The sequence below is a fragment of the Castor canadensis genome, chromosome 6 (genome assembly GCF_047511655.1).
Source record: "Castor canadensis chromosome 6, mCasCan1.hap1v2, whole genome shotgun sequence".
NCBI classification, from domain to species: domain Eukaryota; kingdom Metazoa; phylum Chordata; class Mammalia; order Rodentia; family Castoridae; genus Castor; species Castor canadensis.
The window spans coordinates 72,333,361-72,358,868 of record NC_133391.1 but is presented as its reverse complement, the minus strand read 5'-3'; the positions used below and the strand labels follow the sequence as shown (position 1 = coordinate 72,358,868).

Below are 25,508 nucleotides of genomic sequence, written 5' to 3'. Positions count from 1 at the left end.
GAGAGAGAGAGAGAGAGAGAGAGAGAGAGAGAGAGAGAGAGAGAGAGAGAGAGAGAGAGAGAGAGAGAGAGAGAGAGAGAGAGAGAGAGAGAGAGAGAGAGAGAGAGAGAAAAGGAGAAAAGAAGAAAAGAGGGAGAAGGAGAAGGAGAGAGGGAGAAGGAGAAGGGGAGATGGGAGAGGGAGAAGGGGAGATGGGAGAGGGAGAGGGAAAGAAGAAGAAGAGAAGAAGAAGAAGAAGAAGAAGAAGAAGAAGCAGAAACCCATCCCGAACGCCTGGGGTGTTCCTAATTGTACCCGGGCCAAGTGGGTGTTAGTGACCTTGGAGTATGGTCTTCCACAGTGCACCTACTATTGGCAAAGGAAAGGATGGTGGGGGATGGGGGTTAAGGGCTAGGGATGATAGGGTTAGGGTTAGGGAAGGGGTGTCTTGCTTTAATGTGGTCCATACCTTGGCTCAGAGCCAGGGAACATGGACGCAAACCCTGTGACTTGGGGTGCTCGGGGTAGTTCATGAGTCCTGAGGACGAATGCTGCATTCCACAAATCAGGGTGCAGCCCGCCTGCACCACTCTCTTGGGGCTCCAAGGGAGTCCTGAGCAGAAGTAGATGTCCCAACGTGAGGGTCCCACACCATTCATGTTTGGTTCCAAAGTATCAGGGGGAGGTGCATGGGGTCAGAGGACAAAGAAGGATGGATTAAAATAAAACGATAGCATATTGGGAGCTCACCCTTCAATTCCCCCTGGCTGGCTGACCACAGATGTTGTCATGAAATGGTCTTTCAGAAGACTTTGGTTCTTGCGCTAGAGCATGGAAAAATCCAAGCAGAACACGCGGGTGTAAATGGGGTTTATTAAAAGTTAGGAAAAGGAAATACAAAGGGAGCATGGTGGGGTGCGGGTGAGTCTGCTGGCAGAGAGAACATGCTTTTCTTTTTCAGGTGCTTTTAATACCCACACTAACCCATGGAAAGGGCAGACCCAGGAGAGTTCCATCCAATAATCAATGAGTGGGGCGGGGCCTAGGGCCATCCTTGGGCAACCTACATAAAGCCCAAACTTCTCCTACTTCCCAGCCTGCCTCACTAGGACCTATAATATAATGTTAAAAAGGAAAGGCTAGAGTGGGCATCATTTCATCCTCTCTGAGTTGAAGGGATGTGTCTTAATGTTTTAGTAAAACCCAGGCTCCTCTTGGGGGGGTTGAGGGGCAGGCAGCCAGGATCAGCTTGCTGGAGTAAGCAGGTTCTCCAAAGTAGTCCTGTGAGTGGTTAATTTGTGAGCAGTGGCCAGGACTTCCGGTCCACTGGGCAAGCCTGGGAGCTAGAGTTGAGCTGTTTGTTTGAAAGCTCTTTTCTGAAAATTTGGAGGCTACTTAAAAAGCTAGACATCGATCTACCATTTGATCCAGCAATACCACTCTTGGGGATATACCCAAAAGACTGTGATGCAGCTTACTCCAGAGGCACCTGCACACCCATGTTTATTGTGGCACTATTCACAATAGCCAAGTTATGGAAACAGCCAAGATGCCCCAGCACTGACGAATGGATTAAGAAAATGTGGTATCTATACACAATGGAATTCTATGCAGCCATGAAGAAGAACGAAATGTTATCATTCGCTGGTAAATGGATGGAATTGAAGAACATCATTCTGAGTGAGGTTAACCTGGCCCAAAAGACCAAAAATCGTATGTTCTCCCTCATATGTGGACATTAGATCAAGGGCAAACACAACAATGGGATTGGACTATGAGCACATGATAAAAGCGAGAGCACACAAGGGAGGGGTGAGGATAGCTAAGACACCTAAAAAAATTAGCTAGCATTTGTTGCCCTTAACACAGAGAAACTAAAGCAGATACCTTAAAGCAACTGAGGCCAATAGGAAAAGGGGAACAGGTACTAGAGAAAAGGTGAGATCAAAAAGAATTAACCTAGAAGGTAACACCCACGCACAGGAAATCAATGTGAGTCAATGCCCTGTATAGCTATCCTTATCTCAACCAGCAAAACCCCTTGTTCCTTCCTATTATTGCTTATACTCTCTCTTCAACAAAATTAGAAATAAGGGCAAAATAGTTCCTGCTGGGTATTGAGGGAGGGGAGCGGGAGGGGGCGGAGTGGGTGGTAAGGGAGGGGGTGGGGGCGGGGGGAGAAATGACCCAAGCCTTGTATGCACATATGAATAATAAAAGAAAAATGAAAAAAAAAAAAAAAAAAGAAAGCTCTTTTCTGGGAAGGCTTTTGTTTTCACCTCCCTACCAGATTCTCCAAGGTGCTTGAATACTTGTTATTTTCCCCAGGCTGCCCAAGGTGAGTCACTTGTCCCCTACGCAGGCTCCATCAGCCCCAGCATTTTCTAAAGAGGGTCTCAGGCATAGCTGCCCCTCCCCCATCAGGCAGGGCAGGATATTTCACTCTTTATTAAGCCAATGGCTTTGTCCAGGAGGGATGGAATCAATGCCTGCAAACTGCACTGGACTATGCAGCTTCCCCCAGGCCAGAAGATGTGGGAAGCTCACCTGAAAGGGCTGTAGTTTCTTTTGGTGGCTTTGGGGGTTGCATCGTACTAAATGGGGAAAATTGCAGCAATTTCCTCTAAAGTCGTAAGAGACAAGAGTGTCCACTCTCTCTACTCTTATTCAACATAGTCTTGGAATTGCTAGACAGAGCAAATAAGGCAAGAAGAAGAAATAAAAGGAATTCAAATAAGAAAGGAAGAAGTCAAACTATCCCTATTTGCATATGACACGATTTTATACCTAAAGACCCAGAAAACACCACCGTCAAAATACTCCTACACATCGTAAACACCTTCAGAGAAATAACAGGATACAAAATCAGTTTACAAAATTCAGTAGCCTTTCTGTACACCAACAATAATAGAAAAAATATAGGGGAAAATTCCATTTACAATAGTCTCAAAAAACTATACCTAGGAGTTAACAAAGGAAGTGAAAGACCTCTACCCTCTACAAGGATAACTACAAGCCATTGAAGAAAGAAATTGAAGACCAGAGAAGATGGAAAGATCTTCCATGCTCATGGATTGGCAGAATCGATATTGTGAGATGGCTGTCTTATCAAAAACAATCTATGTAGTCAACACAATTTCCATCAAAATTCCAATGACATTCATCACAGAGATTGAAAAATGAGCCCTAAAGTTCATTTGGAAACACAGAAGACCTCAAATAGCCAAGGCAATATTGAGCAAAAAGAGCAGTGCTGGTGGTATCACAATATTCGGCTTCAAACTATAATACAGAGCCATGGCAACAAGACATTATGATACTGGCACAAAAACAGATGTGAAAACCAGTGGAACAGAGTAGACACCCAAATATGAATTCATGCAGCTACAGCCACCTGACAAAGATGCCAAAACCATACGATGGAGAAAAGACAGCCTCTTCAACAAATGTTGCTGTAAAAACTGAACATCTTCATGCAGAAAACGTCAACTAGATCCATGTCTTTCACCCTGTATAAGTATCAACTCAAAGTGGATTAAGGACCTTAATATAAGGCCTGAAATATTGAAGTTAGTTCTGGAAAGAGCAGGGAATACATTGGAAGAAATAGGCATTGGCAATGACTTCCGCATTAGAACTCAAAATGGCTCAGCAACTGTGATGTTGCAGGAAATTCAAGCAGGGAAATGGGACACCAAGGCAGTCAGCAGGAAGCAAGTTTTATTGTGCCAGCACAGACCCAGAGGACTCTGGGCTGAGCCCTGAGAACAAAGGGGCCTTACCTTATATACCCTTGCAAGCAGGTTACAGAAGCAAGAAACAAGCAGAAAGAAGCAAGGTTTAAGATTTGTGTGCACATCTACTGATGACGTCACCCCCAGTGCTACATGACCTTCACATTTAGATTCTTTATCTCCCTGGTATGCCATCCCCTGCTCCCTGCTACATAATCAGAACACAGACTTGCTTGCTTCTTTTCTGGCTTTCCTCCTTGCTACATTATTCTCTTTGATGCTCAGACCCACCTAGGTTCAAAGAGCATCATCCTGATTTAGGGGTTTATATTTCCACAGCATCATTATATTGGCCACCATTTTTCTTTTGACTGTGGCCTTGATGAGGCTGGAGACAGGCCTTACAACCAGGGAAGCCAGGCTGGGCAGAACCAGGCAAGCCCCTAAAATCAAAAGTATAACACTTATGAGGGTTTTGAATCCCCTGAAAGTTGAAAACCATCCTCCAAATAATTCCCGGGGGTTCCAGCCTTTCCAGGTCTGGTCTGGGATGTGGGTGATTTTTCTCATTTGGTCTGTGATTTCTTCTATGACCTTTCCTTCATCATCTATCTGTAAGCAGCAGTTGCTCGGTTAAATTTTCCACAAACTCTTCCCTCAAAAGCAAGCAAGCAAATAGTCTAAGGACAAGTGGTTTTGATAGATGGCGTTGCACATTTTAGTACTTTGCTTAGCCAATAAATTGAGGGATCTTGCAGTTTCATTAATTATAATTTCATCAACAGCCTGTAACCTGATGATACGGTTTAGCATATCTATTGCGGGAAATGACAAGAGAAACAAAGTCATCGAGACCATTTTTACAGGAAGCAGGGAGTTTATTATGCGAGCAGACTCAGCGGAGATAATTTGTCAAAGACCCGAGCCCCGATCAGTGTCAGAAGCTGGGTTAAATACAGAGATTGTCCCCCACCCCTCTACAGAATGTGGTCACAGTTACAGGAAACATTGCAGAGCTAGCTGAAGGCTGGCAACTTTGCAGAGCTAGCAGAAAGCTGCTTGTAGACTCAGAGTGGGGAAACCAAGGTGACTACCAGACACAGTCAATCCTAGGGAAATAGACAAGCTGACCCCAACAATGGGAGTACGGTATCCCCAAAACCCATCCTCTGCCCAAGTGGCTGGCCATAAAAATGGATTAAACACTCAGGGGGCCATTCATCATCCTTCCAGTTACCAATTGGTAAGGCATGCCATTTTCTTTGGGCTTCCCAGCTTTCACATACTGGAACTCCTAAGAGTTCCCCTCTGGGAAGTGGAAGCATGAAGAAGGATGAACGGATCGACCCCAACACACAAAATCCTGACCAGTTTGGGGGAAGTACAGCATGGGCTGCTTTCCCACATTCAATGTCTGCCATTCAATGTCTATGTTGATATTGTTCCAGGTCTGTCAGAGATGAGAGAAGTTGGACAAGGGGTGGGGGTTTGGTTCAGTATGGTTTGGGGATCCCCACCATTGTGTTTTCGGTGAGGTTGTGTTATAGAATCTTTGGCACAGGCATGTTGGGCTTCCAACAGAAGTGTTAAATTGTCCTCCCCATTGAGCAAGAGAGTTCTTTCTAATAATTGAGGTTTTGAGAAACCAAACACCAGTGGCCGGCTGGGGGTATCTTGTCTCATTATAGGGCTTGTGGGGATCCAGTTCTCTAGCCTTCCAGGGCCATTGACCCCTCATCTGGTTCCCCCACATATATAGCAGGAAGTGATTTTTAAAGATTGAACTATAGTTTTTGCTAGTTCTAGAAACAGATTTCTAGTAGTAGTGGAAGTGGGGGACACAGTTCTTTCCGTTTCTTCATAGAAGGAGTGAAAGACCTGGTGGGAAGAGGCTCTGTGGGAGACTGCAACTCTTTTAAAGTACAATATAGTCCCCAGGTCTTTGCCCTACACATAGACATATATTGTGATCTGCCAGTCACTTTTACAATTAGGGTCTTCTGGATCAAGGATGGCAAAATTAACAGGGTTACAGGCTTCTATGTCTGTAACATATGTCTGGGGTAGTGACATCCTTTTGAGGGAGTGCTATTTTGTCTTTATTTTGCCAAGTGGCCCAGGAGACACATTCCTTTTTTTTTTATTATTATTCATTTATTCACATGTGCGTACATTGTTTGGGTCATTCTACCCTCTGACCACCCTCTCCCACCCTCCCCCCTCGCTTCCAGCAGAACCTGTTCTGCGCTTTTCTCCAGTTCTGTTGAAGAGTAGAAACAAGCAATAATAAGAAAGACATAGTGTTTTTACTAGTTGAGATAAGGACAGCTATACAGAGAGATTCCTGGCATTGCTTTCATATACAAATGTGTTACAAACCAGGTTGATTCATCTCTAACTGATCTTTACACTGGTTCCTGATCCTCTTCTCGTGTTGACCTCTGTCGCTTTAAGGTTTCTGTGTTAGTTCCTCTGGAGTGGGGACATCAAACACTTTCATGTTTTGGGTTTTCTACCTATCCCCATACCTCCCATATGTGTTCTCCCCTTGTCATGTGACCCAAGTCCTACAACATTGCTGTATTTGCCCTAGATCTAAAGACCACATATGAGGGAGAACATATGATTTTTGGTCTTCTGAGTCTGGCTAACCTCGCTTGGAATGATGTTCTCCCGTTCCATCCATTTATTTGCAAATGATAAGATTTCATTCTTCTTCATGGCTGAGTAAAATTCCATTGTGTATAAATACCATATTTTCTTGATCCATTCATCGGTAGTGGGACATCTTGGCTGTTTCCATAACTTGGCTATTGTGAATAGTGCTGCAATAAACATGGGTGTGCAGGAGCCTTTGGAGTAACCTGTGTCTCATTCCTTCGGGTATATCCCCAGGAGTGGGATTGCTGGATCACATGGCAGATCTATGTTTAGATTTTTAAGAAGTTTTCAAATTTTTTTCCAGAGTGGTCGCACCAGCTTGCATTCCCACCAGCAGTGGATTAGGGTTCCTTTTTCCCCACATCCTCACCAACACCTGTTGTTGGTGGTGTTTTTGATGATGGCTATTCTAACAGGGGTGAGGTGGAATCTTAGTGTGGTTTTGATTTGTTTTTCCTTTATGGCTAGAGATGGTGAGCATTTTTTCATGTGTTTTTTGGCCATTTGGATTTCTTCTTTTGAGAAAGTTCTATTTAGTTCAGTTGCCCATTTTTAATTGGTTCATTGATTTTAGGAGAGTTTCGTTTCTTAAGTTGCCTGTATATTCTGGTTATCAGTCCTTTGATGTGTAGCTGGCAAATATCTTCTCCTATTCTGTGGGTGGTATCTTCAGTTTAGAGACCATTTCTTTTGTTGTGCAGAAGCTTTTTAATTTTATGAAGTCCCATTTGTCCATTCTTTCTCTTAGTTGCTGGGCTGCTGGGGTTCTATTGAGGAAGTCCTTGCCTATACCTATTAGTTCCAGAGTGTTTCTTGCAACTTCCTGTATAACTTCAGAGTTTGGGGTCTGATATTAAGGTCCTTGATCCATTTTGAGTTGATACTAGTACAGGGTGATAGACATGGATCTAGTTTCAATTTCTTGCAGACGGATAACCACTTTTCCTAGCAGCATTTGTTAAAGAGGCTGTCTTTTCTCCATTGTATATTTTTGGCCCCTTTGTCAAAAATAAGGTGGTTGTAGTTGTGTGGATTTATAACTGGGTCCTCTATTCTGTTCCACTGGTCTTCATGTATGTTTTTGTGCCAGTACCATGATGTTTTTATTGCTATTGCTTTGTAATATAGTTTAAAGTCAGGTATTGTGATAACGCCAGCATTGCTCTTTTTGCTGAGTATTGCCTTGGCTCTTCGTGGTCTCTTGTGTGCAGGAGACACATTTCCAGCTTGGGCAGAGTAGGGCACATTTGTAGGTCTCAGTTATCTCACACATATACTTATCATTGAACCTGTACTCTTGTTCCCAAGACAGACCTCTACATGGACTGTGATAGCTGGCTTCTATTAGTGCTCTCTTACTTACTGTGTACATATGAGGCAACTCAACACTCTCCAGGGCCCCACACTCATCAAATTGAATTGACACTGGATGTTTTGGATTAGTGATCTGGACCCTTGAATCATGTGACCTTTCTTGTCATGGCTCATGACTTCTAGCCATTCATTGTTTGGGGAGTACTATGGGTCCAAACAAGTGTATTGACCCTCCTGCAGGCAAATAGAATAGGTAGTTTTGTTGTGTTTGTAGCTCCCCAAGACTGTTCCTTGGTAGGAGAAATGAGTGTGGCAGAGCAGGGTCCAGGTAACTCCCTGATCCTGTATGCAAATACATGGGTCACAGGATGAGGGTCCTGGAACTGTAAAAGAGGACCAGAGGACCAGATCAGTAACAATAAATAGTAGCTATACATCCTTCCCAAAAGAAGTAGAAGAGAACTAATAAAAACCTTTTGCTGTGGGTCCAATCTGTGGGGACAGTTTCTGCTAAACCTATGGTGAAGATTAGAGTGAGAACTGCAGCAACGGTTACAGACAGGAGGTCACAATGCATTACAGTAAAACAACTGACATAGAATACAGTTCATTTATCATGTTGGACAGTTGATTCCTCAAGCTTCTGCTGTGCATAGATTAGTTGGTCTCCAGAGTGACTAAAGCAAGGCTGTTGTCCTCTCATTTGTGGTCTCCTGTTGTATCTTGGGAAGTAGAGTCCTGGCGGGGAAGGGCATGGGCATTCTGGATGGTGATCTTGTACGATGAGGTGCATTTCCACTCAAGAGAGGCTGGCTTATTTGGCTGTTGTGGATCCAAGGAACAATCTCTACAACTTTAACTGCTGCAGGGTAGACAAAATAGCAACAAAAGGGCCTCTGAAATGAGGTTTTAGCAGTTAGACATTCTATTCCTTTGCCCAGGCAGCATCCCTTGGCCTGTAAGCATGTGTGGGAGTTGTCAGGCTAACAGGAAGTCTCTCCTGGATGCAATCATTGATTTTTGAGAGAGTCAACCTGAGGCCCTGCATCTGCTGTCTCAAGGTGAGGTCTCTTATTTCCTTGAGGTCCCCCTATATGCCCTTGGTTAAGGAAACTGGGCTTCCATAAAGGAGTTGAAAAGATGAGAGCCCTATTCACTTTATGGAACTAGACCTAATCCTTAGTGATGCTATGGGTAGTAATTGATCCCATTGCAAATGGGTCTCCTGACATAGTTTTCCCAACTGTAATCTTAGGGGCTTATTCATATGTTCCACTTCCCTGAATTTTGCATGCAACTTCCAGATGATTCCTAAGCCCTTAGCTAACAACTACACCACTTCAACCACAAATGCTGGCCCATTATCTGACCCAATAGACACAGGTATTCCAAACCAAAGGATGATTTCTTTTAGTAGACACCTGGCTACCTCCCGGGCCTTTTCAGTCCATATTGGGAAGGCTTCCACCCATCCTGACAAGGTGCAGGAAAACACCAGTGGATATTTGCATCCTTGAGCTCATGACATTTCAGTGAAGCCCACGATCCACTTTTCAAGAGGAGTTCTGCCAATTCTCTGCACCTGGGGAGGTGCCCTTGGCCCTTGCTGGGGGTTGTTTTTGGCACATAGGCTGCATCTTGCACATATTGCCTTACTTATGCTGGAGAGTTTGGGGACATAAAAATGTTGGGCCAGGGTGGTCTCAAGGGTATTCACCCTAAATGAATTCCTTTGTGGAACTGTTTAACAAATGTAGGAGCCAGTGACTCAGGGATGACAATGCAGCCATCAGCAAACTTCCACCATCCATCTGGTGGAAAAGTTCCCTCCTCAGTCTTAAGCCAAGGCTGTTCTTGTAGTGTGTACCTTGGGTCCCATTCAGCTAAGGGACATGGGAACAAGGCAGTGGTCAGGGCAGTGGGGTTGATCCCCTTGTGAGGGCTGCTTATTTGGCCTCCCTGTCAGCTTTCTGGTTTCCCCAAGCAATTGTTGCATCTCCTTTTTGGTGCCCTCAGCAGTGTATAACTGCCGCCTGTTTAGGAGTCAATACAGCATCTAGCATTTTGAGGATTTCCTGCCCATGCTTGGTACTTTTTCCTCCCGAGTTACATAGGGCCCCATGGACATGAATGATTGTGAAGGCATATTTAGAATCAGTTTAAATGTTTACTCATACTCCTGAAGCAAGCTGGAGTGTGTGTGAGGGCAACAAGTTTGGCCTTCTGTGCAGAAGTTCCCACCAGCAGTGGATGGGCCTCAGTGATTGAGTCCAGAGTTACCACAGCATACCCAGCAAAGCTGCTGCCATCTGTGAAATAGTCAACATCCAGATTGTCTATCTGCTGATCAGTTAGATCTGGCTGGCTTGAGGAAACCTCATGCATGACCTCTAGGCAGTCATGCTCTGGGGGGCCTGGGTCAACTGGCAATAGAGTAGCTGGGTTTAGAGTCTTAATCTCCAGCTGGATGTGTGGGTTTTCACATAGCATACCCTGGTATTTGATCATCTGAGAGTTGGTCAGCCAATAATTTCCCTTATACTCAATGAGAGTCATGATAGAGTGGGGATTCCAGACAGTAAATTTGTGCCCCAGGGTAGGCTTGTATGCTTCTGCCACCAGGGCAGCAGTGGCTGTTAGGGCACATAAGCAAGGTGGCCAGCCTCGGGAAATTGCATCAAGTTGTTTTGACAAGTGAGCCACTGGACGATGCCAGGAGCCTAGTAGCTGAGAAAGGACCCCAATAGCTATCCCATTTTGCTCATGGACATACAGGAAAAAGGGCTTCATCACATCTGGCAGGCCTAGAGCAGGGACATTTGTGAGTGCACTTTTGATTTCTTTAAAGGCTTTCTCTTGTTCTTCTCCCCTTGTTCCTCTTCCCCTGCCCCCCTTTTGTGGCTTCATAGAGGGATTTGGCAAAGAAGGAGTAATTAGGGATCCAGATTCAGCAGAAACTTGCAGCCCCCCCTGCCCCAAATTCCAAATTTCCTGATTTACTGGCAGGTCTTTGAGGCTGGGATGGAATAGACAACCTATTTCCTCTCAGGGCTGAGCCTGTGTTACCCCTGGCACAGGTGAAAGTCAAAGTATTTGACAGTGTTTTGGCAAATTGAGCCTTTTTCCTAGAGACTTTGTATCCTGCCTCCCATAAAAGAGAAAGAAGGAAGCGAGTCTCTTCCATATAGTCCTCTCAAGTTGGTCTAGCCAGCAAGAGGTCATGTACGTACTGGAGGAGTATGAAGCCATGCCAGATGGCTGAGAAAGCTTTGAGGCCAGATGCCAAGGCAGTTCGAAAGATAGTTGGGGAGTTTTTGAAGTCTTGTGGCAATTGAGTCCAGGTTAGTTGCCCCTTTTCTCTAGTATTGGGATTTTCCCATTGGAAGGCAAAAATAAGCTGGCTCTGTGGGATTAGGCAGATGCAGAAAAACTTGTCCTTAGGATCTAGACAGGTAAAAAATTTGCCTCAGCTGGAACAAGGTCTAAAAGCATGTAAGGATTTGGGAATATTGGGCGCAAGGTGACAGTTGCTAAATTCACTGCCAGGAGGTCCTGAACTGCCTGAAATCCTCAGTCCCTGGTTTTTGGATGGGTAATAAGGGGGTGTTCCAGGATGATTGGCAAGGTCAGAGGATCCCATGTTTTAGGAGTCTGTCAAGGTGTTTTTGAATTCTGACCTGGGAGAATTGTGGGGATTGAAGTACTGTTTTTGGCTGATGGGGGTGGCTCCTGGCTTTAATTACACCACTACTGGGGACCAGAGATGGGGGGTTATCTTCAGCACGTACACCTGGATTCTTGAAGGGAAGCTCAGGAATCTCAAGAGTCCTTGCCTCAGGAGCATAGAGCTGCCATTCCTCTTCTTGTGCCACCATGAGGATTAGGCTCTGACTCAGGTCTTCTCAACTTTAAGTCTGCCATACCATCTGAATCAAAAGTTATCTGTGCCCTCAGTTTGCATAATAAGTCCCTGCCCATCAAGCCCATGGAGCAATTGGGGAGATAAAGGAATTCATGCCTTACTTCATTACTCCCAAGATTGCATCATATGGACACTAAAAAAGGGTGTTGGGCCTGGCCCCCTGTATCCCTGATAATAGTTGTGTGCTTTTGTGAAAGCACTGGGGCCACTGGTTGGGACACAACTGAATGTTCTGCACCTGTGTCCACCATGAGGTCAATGGGATGACCCCTTATTTTCATTCAGACCATAGGCTCCTGGGGGCCCAATAGAATGGAGCCTGGTCTTTACTAGTCCTCCTCATAGCCTTCCATGGCTACCAGTCTGACAATATTTTCCTCCCAGGAGCTGGCTCCCCTGTGGGTAGGCTGATATTTTCCCTCAACAATCTGGTCTCTGTCTCTGATCTGGGGGCCTTTTGAAGTTCCTGGCCCATTGGGGGCATTCATTCTTCCAATGCCCTTCCTGATGACACTAGGCACATTGATTTCTCCCTAGTTCCTCCCTAGGTCGGGGGCATCCTGAGGGCATTGGTCGTCTTCCATGGTGATTGCCTCTGCCTGGATTAGTTTTCTGGGTCCACCCAACTGTTCAGCAAGAGCTGCTATAAGGAGGTCCAACTTTCCTGTTCATCTTTCTATCTGCCTCCCATCTTGCCTCCTGATCTCCATTGACAAAGACCCTTGGGACAACCTCCAAAGCTGGCTGGCATTCATTCCATTGAATCTTGCAGTTTCTGCGATTTTTGCCTTATGTCCCCATGGGCCTGGCCAACAAAAGCAACATTAATTATCCACTGGTTTTCAGAGGCTTCCAGGTCAAAGGGGGTAAAAGTGGAGGGCCACACATAAACTCTCATAAAACTGGCTGGGACTCTCATCTGGCCTTTGGAGGACCTCTGATATTTTGCTTATGTTCATGGCTTTTATCCCTTCTTCCTTCATGCCTACTAATAATGCCTCCTGATATTGCTCAAGCCACTAGTAGCCTCGGTCATCATTAGGGTCCCAATGGGGGTCTTCCTTAGGGAACTGAGCTAGAGCATATGCTTGGGCATTTAGGGTGCCCTCAGGGGCACAATCTTCTAACCATTTTAGAGCTTCCAATGTTCTACAGAGCCACTCTTCAGTATTAAGTAGAGTCAGAAGAAACTGTTGACAATCTGTCTAGGTGGGTTTATGGGTCTGAATGATAGACTGAATCAAATTAATCAGAGTCTGAGGTTTTTCTGTGAAGGAGGGGGTATGATGTTTCCAGTTGAGGAGGTCTGTAGTGGTAAAGGGTTGGTAGACAAATGTTTGCCCTCCCCCTTGTAGTTGACAGTTTTGGTCATAATACATTGGGCCTTGGACCTCCCTCAGAGGCATCTGCAGGGCAGTGGGGGCCTGAGAAGAGGAGGGGGTCCTCATGGAGAGTGGTTGGATGCCCCTGAATGAATGGGAGATGTGGATTGAGAACTGGTGGACTCAGAGTGGATATGAGGTCCATAGGACTCAGGTAGGTCAAGGGAGTTGAAGCCTCATGGGCTTCTGAGACAGATTTTACAGGTGTGACTGTCCCTTGGGCTTCCCCATCCAATGTCAAAGGGTATGGAACTGGGTGCTGGCGGCAGAGATGGATAAATTGGTACATACGGTGATAGCATTTCCTTGGACTCCTCAGCCAGTATAGGCTCTTTTGTGTTCTCCCTACACTTGGAAGTTGCGGCCACCCTAGCTACCATAATCCTACATACCTCTTCAAGGCAGGGTCTTAGCCATGTGGGTTGGCTGAGGACAGCATCCTGCCAGCAATCAATATAGGGAAACTGATGTGGGTGCCCAGGCTCCCCTATAATCACCCTATAAACTTCATTAACCACAGTTTTGCCCAGTGACCCTTCCAGGGGCCACTCTACACCACAGCAGGCCAATCTACTTCACAAAAGGCCTTAAGCTTGTTAGGAGTTAACTTAACTCCATAGTTTCCATTAAATCCCTTTTTTAAAGTGTTTAGCTATACACTCCAAGGGAGTGATTTCCACCCATTCCTTCCAGTTACCAGACATCAAGACAGATATGGAGTGGTAGGGGTTTTGGAGGAGAGGTAAAGGGGGTGGTCCTTTTCTCTGACACACAAAGGAGAACAATATGTGTCCCTTATTGATGACGTGGATGTGGTTGCCTAGCCAGGAACTGCACCTACACAGGGTTTTCACTCATTTCGCCCATCTCTGGCTGCTCCCCTTGTGAGGATTTGAGGCACCTCTTACCTGTAATGAGTCTGTATAAAACCCAGACCAAAAGCCCTGTTAGGGCTCACCCTAGACCATATGAGTTAGCCATGGACCTGTGAATTAAGACTCTGCACTTGCTTTGTAGCAAGCTACGTCTCATTCACGCAAGTTCACACACATGTTCCAATGTTTCCACTCCCAGAGCCTAGGATTCACAGTTTCTCTTTCACTCAAAGTTACTTGAGTGACTCTGGGAGGTGATCAAGTTCCTCTTCTGCCACTTAGGGGCAGGCCTAATATTTGAAACCAGGTTCCTATCAGTCTAATGGGTGGTGCTCCCTTCACTGGTTCCTGTGCCTCACTGGATTCTGTTGTGCATCCAAGACCCTCACCCCAACTTGCCTGGAGGCCAAGTTCCTCCTCTGGATCAAACCATCTGTTGGTGCCTGGTGGGATCATTTCTTCCAGAGGTCAGGGGGACACACCCTGCTGACAAAGGAGGTGAAAAACCTCTATCTCCAAATCCTGGACGAGTCCCTAGAAATGTTGCACTTTATTCAAAAGGGAAACAGGACACTGAGGTAGTTCAACAGGAAGCACCCCCCAAGTGCTATGTGACCTTCTTCACATTTAGATTCTTTAAGTTTTTATCTCTCTGTTATGCTATCCCCTCCCCCTGCTACATTATCAGAACACAGACTTGCTTGCTTCTTTTCTGCTACAATGAGAAAGTATTGACAAATGGGAATAAATGAAATAAAAAATCTGCACAACAAAAGAAATGGTTTCTAAACTGAAGAGGCTCTCCACAGAATGGCAGATAATTTTTGCCAGCTATACATCTGATGAGGTAGTAACAACCAGAAAATACAGGGAGTGCAAAAAACTAAACTTCTAAAAAAATCAATAACCCAATGTAGAAATGGGCAAACAAACTGAGCAGAGCTTTCCAAAGGAATAATTCCAAATGGCCAAAAACACATAAAGAAATGCTCAACATCACTCGTTGTAAAGGGAATGCAAATCCCCTTTAGATTCCAGCTCACTACTGGTAGAATGGTTACCATCAAGAACACAAATATACATACATGGAAATATCACAAGGAAACTCCCTGTGTAGCTATGTTTATCTCAAGCTAAAATGTTATGGTTTTTGTTTTATCTATTCTCTCTTTTCTCCTACAAAATTGGAGAATAGGAGGGTGGAACAAGTCCTGCCCAAGGGGGAGGGCTGGCACCAGTGGGAAGGGGAAGGTGTTAGGGAAAAGGGATAGGAAGGTGAATACAGTGCAATAAAATGTGTATGCATGTAAGTAAATGCAAAAATGACACTTGTTGAAACTACTCCAGGAATCAGCGGGGAGGGGATGGAGAACAGTTGAGGAGGTGAATTCATGTGTGGTATCTTAGGAGCATTATAAAAACCTGTGTAATTGCTACAGTGTACTCCCAACCATCACAACAATAAAGGGAAAAAAAAGAACACAAACAACAAATGTTGGTGAAGATGTGGGGGAAAAGGAAACATCACACACTGTTGGTGGGAATGTAAATTAGTATAGCTCCTATGGAAAACAGTATGGAGGCTCCTCACAAAACTAAAAATAGAACTGCCATACGATCCAGGATTACCACTCTTAGGGATATATGGAAGGAATGTAAGTCAGGTTACAATAAAGATACCTGTACACCCATGTTTATTGCAGCACTATTCACAATAGCTGAGCTAAGGAAACAGCCAAGATGTCCCACTACTGATGACTGGATTAAGAAATGTGGTATTTATAGACAATGGAATTTTATTCAGCAATAAAGAAGAATGAAATTTTGTCATTCGCAGGTAGATGATGGAACTGGAGAACATCATCTTAAGTGAATTTAGCCAGGCTCAGAAGGTCAAAGACCACATGTTTTCTCTCATATGTGGAATATAGGCACAAGACAAATACAGCAATATTATATATTCATAGAAATACATGCATAACATGCATCCGAAAGTGGGACTGGTAAAGGAGACCAAGGGAGGAGGAAACAAAGGAAAGAAAGATAGCGAATAATAATGAAGTACATCACATAGTGTAGAAACAAGATATTATGAAACACACTGAAAACTTAAATAATACAGGAGTGGGGGAAAGGGTGAGGAAGTCCAGTGGCGGGGGGTTACACTGACTTAAGCACAAAGCATGTACAGGTACACAATGCATGTACCAAGGCAAAAATCCCACTGACAAGTGAACAGACCCCTAAACAAAAAGGACAAGAATGAAAGCAGATCACACTAAAGCACTAAATGGAAGTCAGTAACATAAGGGGGAGGGTAAAAGAAGGAAGTAAGTAAGGCAAATATGGTTAATGTACTTTCTATATAAGAATGGATATAAAATACTTAAACCTGTTGAAATCACCATAAGAAGGGGACTAAGGTTGAAAGGGGAAAAGTGGAGAATAACCAATTTGGTATATAATACATATGTATATGGAAATGTCATAAAGAAACACCATTTATAGTTATTTCAAACAAACAAAAATGTCTTTTAGGTAAAACAGGTCCTGTCTAGGTCTTGGTACCAGCGAGTGGGGAAGATATAAGGAAAGGGTGTAAGAGGGTGAGTATTGTGTAAATATTAAGTACACATGTATGGAAATGGAAAAATGAGACCCATTAAAGCTATTCTAAGAATGGAGGGAGAAGGAATAAAGGAGAATGATGGAAAGGGTGAATTTAACTAAGATATATTGTGAGCACATTTGTAAATGTCACAATGTACCCCCAGTACAGCAATAATATGATAATAAGAATTTTTAAAATTTCAGGAACACACAAAATGTTAGTTGTGGACTTTGCATAAATTCCATTCATAAGAATGAGGATGTTCCCTTCTATCAATTTGCTGAGAATTTTTATGTTGAACAGATTTTTCATTTTGTCATTTTTCTTCATTCTGCTTGAAAGCATCACATTTTCTCCTTTTATTCTGTTATTATAATGAGTTACCTAGAATGATTTTAGAATATTAAATCAATTTTGTATTTCTGAGAGAAATCTTATTTATCCATGGTATAAATCATTTTTATGATAACAGATTGTTATTATTTTATGAAATATTTGTACTTTTTTTTCTGAAGGTCTGTAGTCCTCCATCTCTTTATCAGTGTTCCTTTTGAAAAAAAATTCTGTCCTCATAAAGTGAGTTGTAAATAATTCTTAGTTTTCTGAAAGATTTTTTGTAAATACTTTACTGTTTCTTTTTTTAGTATTTGTTAGAACAAAACCATCTGGCCCTAGAGTTTCATTTGTGGGAATGTTTTTAAATAACAAATTGAATTTCTTTACTAAATAGAAGGCTATTTGGGTTTTCTGTTTCATCTTGTGTCACTACAGTTAAAGTTAATTTTTTTCAGGATTTGGCCCATTTCATCTAGGTGACTGAGTTTGTTGACAGTGTTTTTCTACATTACTTAGTGCTCTTTAAATGACTGTAGACTCTGCCTATCGTGTTGGTAATTTGTTTCTCTTTTTTTTTTTAAATCAATGATCAATCTATTTTTAATTTGTTGAACTTTTCAGGGAATCAATATCTTGCTTTTCATTTTTTTCTTTTCTTTTTTATTAATTTCTACCTTCAGAACTCTTTATTATTTTTTTAGAAGCACTGGGATTTGAACTCAGGGCCTCATGCTTGCTAAACTCAGGCCCTCTATTGCTCGAGCCACTACACCAGCCCTGATTTCTGGTTTCATATTTACTATTATCTCCTTTCTCCTTGCTCAGTATTAACTTTGCTCTTTTTTTCTAGCTTCTTAAGTCAGAAACATAAGTCATTAGTTTTGCATCTTTCTTTTTTAAAATAAGCAGCTAAAGTTTTAAATTTCATTCTAATTTGCATTCTTCATATTTCAATACACAGGTTTGTTTTACCATTCACTTAAAAATGTTCTGTTTTTTCTTTTGTTATTTCTTTCTTGACCCATACATTATTTAGAAGTTTGTTGTCTAAGTCCCAGATATTTGGAATTTCCCTACATACTATTTGTTACTAGCTTTTATTTTAAGTCCATTATGGTTAGGAAATATTCTCTATTTGATGTCAACTCTTTTACATTTGGTAAGGTGTGTTTTATTACCCAGGATTGGTGAAAATGCAGTGCACACATGAAAAGTATTGCAGCCTGCAGTTGTGTAATGCAATGCCATTTGAAATTAGCCCGAGGGATTAAATACGAGTATTCAGATTTTTGTCTTTATTGATTTTTTGGTCTTGTTTCCCTATCACAGAAAAAGAGGTGTCAAAATCTCCAATTACGTGGGATTAACAATTTCTCCCTTTAAATCTTTCAGTTGTGCCAGGCATAGTGGATACACACCTATAATACTAGCGCTTAGCAGGTGGAGGCAGGTAGATTGAGAGTTCAAAGCCACCCTAGGCTAAATAGCAAGACCCTGCCTCATTTGTGGCTTGATATATTTTGTTCTGTCATTTGACATACATTCCTGTGATAGTTATGTCTTTTTAATAGATTGATCTTTTAAAATCATTATGATCAATCTTTGTTTGCCTTTGGTGATATCTTTGTATTAAAATCTTTTAACTGTATTGAGTCTTCAGAACTTTTCCTTGGTAAATTTTAAATAGCCTATGTTTTCTTTATGTTATGACTTTTTTAAATTTAATTTTACTGTTTTTACATTTACTTACATGTGTATACACTATTTGGGCTACCACTTTCCCCTTGTTCTCCAATTTTGTAGAAGAAAAACACATAAAAGATAATAAGAAAAATGTGGCATTTTTGCTAGTTTGAGCTAAAGCTAGCTATACAGGGAGATTCCTTGTGTTGCTTCCATGCATATGTGTATTACAACCCAAATTGGTTCATCTCTATCAGACCTCTTCACTCAGGCTGGTGGATTGGTTCAAGTGGTAAGAGTGCCTGCCTAGCTTGTGTTTTTAATATTTATTTTGCCTCTTGTCATATAGATGGATTTTTTTCTTTTTATGATAATTTCTGTGTTTAATTAGAGTGCTTAGGTCATTAATACTTGATGTAATTATTTATATGGATGGGTTTAAATATTTCACTTTATTTTTTGTTTTGTACTTGTTCTCCCACTATTTTATTATTATTATCATTATTGTTTAAACTCCTTTCTGTTCTGTTTTCTTTCTGATTAATTGAGTGCATTTGAAGAATTACCTTTCAATTTATTTACTGACTTTTAAAAATTGAAACCACATTTAATATGTACATTCATTTAGAGAGATAGACCAGCATTAATTTTTCATAGTACATGGTATATTTTTCTACTTATTCAAGTCATTCTTTGTGTCTCTATTATTGGAGCTTTATTCATACACAGCTTATGTAATTTTTAAGGTTATCCTTTATTTTTTATTGTTCCTACAATTTTAAATGGGATTTTCCATGTTATACTTTTATTTATTTTTAGCATGAAAGCTATTGGTTTTGGTATATTTATTTATTTATTTAGATACTTACTACAGTATGACAACCATTTTGTCCTGTGACAGGAAATTTTCCCAACACTTATAGCCGTTGTTTTTGTATCATATCTAATTGCACTGACAAACACTTTTGGGATGACTCTAAATAATCCATATAGTGCGCATTTTTGTTTTTTACATTGCATTCAAAATGATTAAGCTTAACCGTTTTGATTGTTCTTCATTGTATTAACTTTAGACATTTATCTACTGAGGCATGACTTTGAGAGATGAGGACATTGGTTGATTTGCATTTCCATTTTTCTCTTTCACACCAATTTATTTTCATATTAATTCTACATTATTGGTGTTTTAAATGATTGTTTTCTGTTCTGTGACCCTAGCTCTCAGTTATGTAGCCTTAGGACTCAGTGTTCACTGAGTTTATATACATGTATCTCATGTCATCTCCTGACTGACTGGATTCTACAATGGAGTTTTGTAAGTCAGGCTCATGAGAACTTGTATTGACTTGCTGAAGCTGCCATAATAAGCACCATAAACTAAGTGGCTTAACAACAGATACCAACATAAGCAATGCTATGAAAAACAGGTCATGCTAAAGGGAGGTGGGTAATGGGGAGGGAGTGTAAAAGAAGGAAGTTAAGAAGGTGAATATGGTCGATGTACTTCCTATACAAGAATGAATATAGAAGTTTTAAAGCTGTTGAAATTATCATAAGAAGGGGACTAAGGTAGAAGGAAGAAAAATAGAAGGGATGAATCTATTTGGATTATAATACATATATACATGGAAATGTCACAAGGAAACTCTCTGTATAGCTATCTTAAGCAAAATAAAGATGTCTTAAAAAAAAAGAGAACAGAAAGGTAAAGCAGATCCTGTCTGGGCACTGGTGGGAAGGGGGAGGATGTAAGGAAAAGACTCAGGAGGTTGAATATGGTGGGAATATTATGTACTCATGTATGAAAATGGAAAAGTGAGACCTGTTGAAACTGTCTAGGAATGGCGGGGAAGGGATGGTAAGGGAAAATGATGGAGGGGGTGAATTCAACCATGATATATATTGTAAGAATTTAGGTAAATGCCCCCAGTACAACAATAATAAAAGAAAAAGATAAAAAAGAGAGAAAAAACCAATAGAATCTTACTGTGTTACAGTTCTGGAAGCTAGAGTTCTGGAAGCAAGGTTCTGGCATGGCAGGCTCCTTCCAAGGGCAGTGAGGGGAGGATCAGGCTCAGACCTCTCTCCTCACCTATCGATGGCCATCTTCTGTTTCTCCACATCTTTCTTCTATGAATGTCCGTCTCTGTTTCCAGATGCCCCCATTTTATAAGAACACCAGTCTTCTTGGCTTAAGGGTCCACTCTACTCCAGTATAACTTCATCTTCTTACGTCTGCAATGACTATTCACAAAATCAGTCACATGCCAAGGAGGTTAAGATTTCAATATATAAATTGGGGGGGGGGTGCATGATTTCACCTGTAGCAAAGCTCCATGCCCAAGGCCAGGCATAGTTAGACATGTTTTCCTGTGAGCCATACATAAATGGCAACTGGACTTCCTTTAAATTCTTGATTAGCACTTTTTTTAATCCTTCTTCTCAGAACTTTTCACACATTATTCTCCTTTCTTTTGAAACTGAACATAGCATTGAATGAGACTGAGTAGACATGTGTAATTTACACTGATTTTACCAGGCAATGTCAGGGTGTGGGTCATTTTCTATTCAATTTTTCCAGAATATGATGTGCCTTCTTAATATACAGAGTTATGTCTTTCACTATCCCAGAGAGTTTTTGCTTTGTTTTTCATCATAGTTTTGAATGTAATCCCTGGCCATGTATTAAGTCTCCCTGATAGTCCTTTAAATCTACTATCTTCCCTGGAAGCCCTTCCCACCCCCATTAGTTTTTAACGCTTAAAAATATTTCCAATTTTTCTCAAGCAACTTGTCTTTCAGGAGACAACATTTTTTGGCAACACACGCAACCAGAAGAAATTGTGCACGTTGCATTATTCTTAAGGGCTTTGTGTAGGGAATATAATATGCATTCTTCACTTTTCAGATTGTTCTAGACTTGTACCACTTCACGTGTGCTGTAGAAACTTTGCTACATCATATAGGTGCATTTCCAAGCCCCCTTCCAGCCTTTATTTCAAGGTCTGGCAATGACAGCCCATGGATGACATCAAACTTGCTTCCTGGTTTTGTATATAAAGTTTTATTGGAACATAGTCACTTGCATTTGTTTGCATATTGTCATTCGTACTCAGTGGCAGAGTTGAATAGCTGTGACAGAGATGGTATGGATTTCAGTACTTCAAATATTTGTTAACTGACCCTTTTCAGAAAAAGTTAAGCTCTTATTTATGCCATAGCTGACATTTATATTGCATCATATAAAGTTATATGTTGTACAAAAATGGTATAGTTTTTACTTGAAGTAGTCAGATGATCTTTTTAATTAAGAGGGAACACAGTCTTATACATTATTCCAGATATTGGCAATTTATATTTTATTTATTTATGAACATTTTATAATTGTAGTGAGGACACATTGTGACATTTACAGAAGTACTTACAATATATCTTAGTTAGATTCACCCCTCCATCAGTATCCTTTATCCCCCTCCCCCTTCTTAGAACAGGTCTCATTGTTCCATCTTCATGCACGAATACATAGTACTTCCATCACATTCACCCTCCTTCATCTTTTCCTATGTCCCCCCACACTGGTACCAACTTCTGTACGGAACTTGTTTTACCTTCCTGACCTTCATTTTTAAAAAGACATTTATGTTTGTCTGTGGTGTCGGGAGTTTCGTTGTGACATTTCTTTATACATATGCATCATACCCCGAATTGGCTCCTTTCTCCCTTAGTTTCCTTCTTATGGCAATTTCAACAGGCTTGAATTATATTATCCCAGATGTTGCCATTTCAGTGCTTCTATGGTTTCCTTTATTTCTTCTTTTGCTTTTTCAAATTCTCTATTTTTATTGTCTTGGAATTTCTTGAGTGTCTCCTGTACATTTTGGTTGACCCTATCCAGTATCATCTCTATAAAATTCTCATTGAGTACTTGTAGTATGTCTTCTTTTAAATTATTCTTGTGGGCTTCATTGGGTCCTTTGGCATAGTTTATCTTCATTTTGTTGGAGTCTGGATCTGAGTTTCTGTTCTCTTCATTCCCCTCTGGTTCCTGTACTAATTTTTTGCTGTGGGGAAACTGGTTTCCTTGTTTTTTCTGTCTTCCTGTCATTGTCCTTGGTGTTGTTACTGTCCCTGTACTGTGTGTAATTAAGTATTTTCTAGCTTGTAATAATAACAATGGTAATATTGAGAATGGAAGAGTGAGCTGAGATGGAAAGCAAGAAGTTAAAGAAAAGGGGAAAACAAATATACAGACAAGAGGGAGAAAGCAGAACAAGGTATCAGACAAGAGAGTTTCAAAGGTATAAACAGGGAGTGTTAGTGTACTAATCGACAGTAAGCTGAACAGACAATAGAGAGACAGAGAGAGGATTGAAAATCAAAGATAAAAAAATAAAAAATAAGTATATGAAAGTAATATCTATTTATAAAAATGAATTAAAATAAAATGGAAAATAGAAAATTAAAAAAAAAAAAAACCAAAAAACTTCCAAGTTTATATGCAATGCAATTTCAGTCTTAATAATTTGGATGTCCGTCTCAATCTCCAGTCCTGGAGTTGGTGCCTCAGATGTTGTTCTGTAGTTGTCTCATCAAAGGGGATGCATAAAGTAGAACAAAACTACACTCACACACACACAGAAGAAAAAAAAAAAAAAGCCCCACCAAGTGTCCCCAGTTCAAATGCAATACAGTTTCAGTAAGTTTTTCGGCTTGCAGGTGTAATTCGGTTGTTCTCTCATCAAAGGTAGGGAGAAAAAGAAAAAAAAGCATCTGGAGGCAGTTCTGAGAGTGGTATCTGCAACTGTGGCTTGCCTGCCTGCTGCTCTCAGCCTGTAGCTGGCGGTGTTATTTATGCAGATCTCTGGGGTGAGCTTAGCACTCACCTGGTCCCACAGGCTTTGTTTGCTCAGAGTTCTCCTGTGCGGGGGCCTCTGCCACAGGCTTTCCCCTTTCCAAGCACTGGGAAAGGTGCCACTGCCCGGCGTTGTCAGGCCTGCGTGTTTATTTACAGTTCACGTGGGAAGTGGGTCTTCCCTCCTCTCACAAGCGTTCCCGCTCCTGGTTGCTGGGCGCGCCCCGCTCCCGCCAGAGGCTCTCCGGCCCGCCCGGCTTGTTTATTTACAGTCCCGGGAAGGATTCCCTTCCCCCAATCTTCAGCGCTCAGGGCGCCCCACCCTCTTTCCAGCGTGTCTTAACTGTTCTTATTGCTTAGTACTCAGTTTCTCTTTTTTTTCCCTGGTGGAGGTCAGTCTGTCCAGGGGGCTATGCTGCTCTGGCCCAGGCTTGTCTGTGGGGCTACCGCGGTACCGCGAAGCTCACCTGGTCCGCGTCTTCCCACGCCGTATGGGCGCCGGCCACTGGCGGGCCCCGGGGGCCTCCTCGGTTCTCCGTTTAACGTGAAGTGGAGATTCTCTGCGCCGGCTGGAGATGTGGAGGAGTCAAAGTTATGCCTTTTCTCGGTGATTATGCCTGCAAAGTGTGTCTCCAGCGTCTCTCCAAGATTTCACTATAGGAGGGTCGCTTTCTGCTTCCTACCTCTAGCCGCCATCCAGATGTTGCCACTTCAGATGATCTTTATTTCTTCCTGAAAATCTGATTTCTATCTGGTTTTATTCAACTTTTGCTTTAAGAACTTCCTGTGTGTTTTTTTGTTTTATGTATTTACGTATGTATGTATTTTGTTGTGTAGTTTATTTTTGGCTATAAATTCTCCTCCTTTTAATTTAACTTTTAAAAGTCTTTATATCTGCTGGGCATGGTGGCTCATACCTGTGATCCCAGCTACATCAGAGGCAGAAATCAGGAGTATAAGCCCCAGCAAGAAGTTAGTGAGACCCCCATCTCAACCAATAAGCTTGGAGTAGTGTTGTACACCTGTGGTTCCAGCTACACAGGAGGGTATAGATAGGAAGATCATGGTCTGGCCCAACCCCGGGCAAAAATGCAAGATACTACCTGAAAAATAACTAAAGCAAAATAAGGGCTGGGGATATGGCTCAGGTGGCAGAGCACTTGCCTAGCAAGTACAAGGCCCTGAGTTCAAACCTGAGTTCTGCCAAAAAAGACCTTATTTCATTTTCATTTTTGGAGGGTACTTGATATTTTAATTGTGTAACTTTCTGTTTTGACTCCCTCACCTAGCACTTTGAAGAGGTTGTCCTACTGTCTTTTGGTCTCTTTAATCACCAATGTGAAGTCAGTGTTTTGAATCAATGCTTCCTTCCCTTCATGAAATATGTCTTTTGTTTTTCTATCTGTTCCCGAAGTTTTTCTCTTTAATCTTGGTTCGAAAGGTTAAGTGTGATGTGTGCTGGCATGGTTTTGCTTTCTTTGATCTACATCTATGTCATTCACCAGTTTTAGCCATTATTTCTTCAAATATTTTCCTACTGCACTCTGCCTCCCCTTTTCTTCTCATACTCTATTTTTTTGTACATTATGTATATATGTTTTGATACTCTCCCACAGATTCCAGAGTTTTTTGTCAGTTTTAAAAAATCATTCTTGTCTCTGCTCATTGTATTGGATACTTTTCATTCATCTTTTAGTCCACTGACTCTTCTTTTACCTCCATTCTTCTGCTATCCTCATCTGGTGTCCCTTTTTGTTTCAGACATTATGATTTTTAGATTTAGGACTTACATTTGTGTGTATCATTATTTTCTCTGATTAATGTTTCCCTTTTAAAATTAATTATACTCATCTTTTCCTTCATGTCATTGAGTAGTTACAGTGGTTTGCTTTTGATAATTTCCAAAATCTGGGTTATCTCATGAATGGTCTCTTTTGAATATCTTTTCTCTTGAGAATGTGTCACAGTGTCTGACCTACTGCATTAATTTTAAAAATAAATTCTACAGATAGTGACATTGGATTTTATCCTGGACATTTTATTATACTTTATAGATTTTGGATTTTATTATATTCCTCTGAAGAGTATTTTTTTTGTTTGTTTCTGTTGGTTTGTTTTGGAAAGCAATTAACTTTGTAGACTCAAACTGTAGTCTTAGG

General features: G+C 41.6%; 2 long non-coding RNA genes across 3 annotated transcripts in view; one reads left to right on the top strand and one right to left on the bottom strand.

The window, feature by feature from the left end:
• LOC141424129 (uncharacterized) overlaps nucleotides 1-25,508 on the bottom strand; it is a 105,362-nt gene that overhangs the window by 2,195 nt on the left and 77,659 nt on the right. Inside the window, exon 3 of one of the 2 annotated variants that reach the window (XR_012449013.1) lies at nucleotides 20,485-20,741. The exons of the other annotated variant lie outside the window; for it this stretch is intronic. This is a non-coding gene — a long non-coding RNA (uncharacterized lncRNA). The remainder of the gene's footprint in view (nucleotides 1-20,484; nucleotides 20,742-25,508) is intronic. 2 annotated transcript variants of the gene reach the window in all.
• The window catches only part of LOC141424128 (uncharacterized), a 157,010-nt gene that overhangs the window by 70,790 nt on the left and 60,712 nt on the right, over nucleotides 1-25,508 (top strand). The gene's annotated exons all lie outside the window — the stretch shown is intronic.